Raw genomic sequence first — 2,138 nt, forward strand, 5'->3', positions numbered from 1 at the left:
GGGCAGAGGTCAGACAATAAAGAAGAAACAGGGAATAAGGCGACCTGGTTTGGAGTCAAAATGTCTGAGCAAATGAATGGAAGGTGGAAAACCAGAGAAGTGGTGTTAGAGTTCAGAGTGTACCTCAGCTTCCTTAGGGAAGGCATCATTGGGGTTTCTCAGCACGTTCTGCCTCCTTCTGCACAGTAAACTTGAGTCTTCGCCCTTGATTCTCTCCCATGCTGCTGCTGCCCAGCACAAGTGCGTTTTGATGTGTAGTAGATTGCCTTCCACTCGCTAGCCACTGCCCAAACTAGGAATGGAATGGATATGCCTCTGCCTGACTATCCCTCCTGTAGTTGAGACTGGTAGAGTACTGGGAACTCTGCAGGTGTGACCCTGAGAGGGCACTCATGTAGTACCCAAGTTGAATTTTAGATATGCTTTCTACCTCCTGGGTTTACAAGCTGAATCCTCCTTAGACAATTAAGAGCCTGATATAATTTTCTCATCTTATTCACACCTGGTTATTGCTTGTGTGGCTAAATGCAGGAGTAATTTATCCAGCATCTGTGTTCCCTGATTGTCATATTTACAGTTAATTAATGTAGACATTTATATTTTCCCTGTTAGAAAACTGTAAACATTCCGTCTATCCCAGCTTATGTGTAAAGTTCAGGGTCACTTGTCTTTCAGACTAGATACGGGCAGAGTAAACATTTCAAAATGAGACTCTCTGTGATTGACAGGAGTCAGATCTGCAGTCCAGAAGCATACAGCTTACCGGGCCCCTGCGCTTTCTCTCTATCTCTCTCTTTCTCTCTGTGTGTGTATCAAATTGCAAGAGGCCCCAGGGTAGCCATCTGTGCCACTGTCTGTGACTGGTCTGATAGGTTGGGTGAGAGATGCCCCAGGCTTTGGGGCTTATGTGCCTAACCTATACTTGCCTGTGCCCCAAGCTAACCAGCTAGCTCTACTGTGCTGCATAGTTTAAAGTTGGGTCATTATCCACTAAGTACCAACTATCATATCCGCTCCTCTGAGTGCGGGGGTTTTAAAATGAGCGGACGATTTTTCTGTGTGCCAGAGTGGACGGGTACCCAGCGGTCAACCCTGAACAGGTTCCCAGTTTATTGAATTAAAGAAAAAATTATTGCCCCTCCCCTGAGCATCTTTGGGAGAAAGCTTAAAACCCATGTTTGAATATGAGGAGGCCTAAGAGCCGTAAAGGAAGAGAAACCTATTTAAACTGCCATGGCCTCTGACATGGAATAAAAATGTTTGTAAGGATCTCTAAGAATTTAAAAATATTCCTGTACAACTCAGCAGTAGAAACATATCAGAAAACTGAAATCAGTTTTCTCTACTTCTCTGAATTTGATACCAAGGTTCACTATATTAAATATTGCTGCAACTTCCATCCAAGTTCTGACACGATTATTTCTTTTCCTCATAATAATTTTGGTATTTGTTAAGCATTTATTATGTGCTAAATACTGTAAAATGCCAGGTTAGATATAAGATTATCAGGTCAAGCATAGTCCCTGTCCCAAATGAGGGCAGATTAAAGGGGAGGGTGAGCAGATATTTAAATCCCTACTTTAAAGATAAGGAAACTGAGGCCCATAAAAAGTGAAATGAGAAAAATACAAGAGATGAAACCTCTTCTTTGGTGAAGTTAATAATGAGTTGCCCAAAGCCACACAACAGGTACATGATGGAGCTGGGATTAGATCTATTTCCCCTGACTCAGCATGGCGTAGTGACTAGAGCACAGTCCTAGAAATTCGGAGAGCTGGATTCTAATTCCAGTCTGCCACTTCCCTGCTGTGTGACCTTGGGCAGGTCATTTGATTTCTCTGTGCCTCAGTTTCCACATCTGTAAAATGGGAATCCGATACACGGTTTTTCTTCCTATTAGGATTGTGAGCTCTGATTATCTGATCTCTATCCCACTGCTTAGTACAGTTCTTGGCACATAGTAAGTGCTTAAAAATCTTGTCATTGTTATTATTAATAATTTTCTCACCTGAGAGGTTTTTAGATCTTATCTGGTATTATTTATGTGTTTTTGGCATAGGAGAGGCTGTCGATCACATCAGTCATTTCAGAACAATGTCTTCACCAAGGTGGTCACCTTGTTCAGTTGGGGATACCAC

At 42.4% G+C, this 2,138-nt stretch overlaps 1 non-coding gene across 1 annotated transcript; it reads right to left on the reverse strand.

The window, feature by feature from the left end:
- Positions 1-250: 250 nt before the first annotated feature.
- LOC114813517 lies at positions 251-388 on the reverse strand. Its single transcript, XR_003761234.1, has one exon. It is a non-coding gene; the product is annotated as a small nucleolar RNA SNORA7 (small nucleolar RNA).
- Positions 389-2,138: the final 1,750 nt, after the last annotated feature.

This window comes from Ornithorhynchus anatinus, chromosome 7 (genome assembly GCF_004115215.2).
Source record: "Ornithorhynchus anatinus isolate Pmale09 chromosome 7, mOrnAna1.pri.v4, whole genome shotgun sequence".
Classification (NCBI taxonomy): domain Eukaryota; kingdom Metazoa; phylum Chordata; class Mammalia; order Monotremata; family Ornithorhynchidae; genus Ornithorhynchus; species Ornithorhynchus anatinus.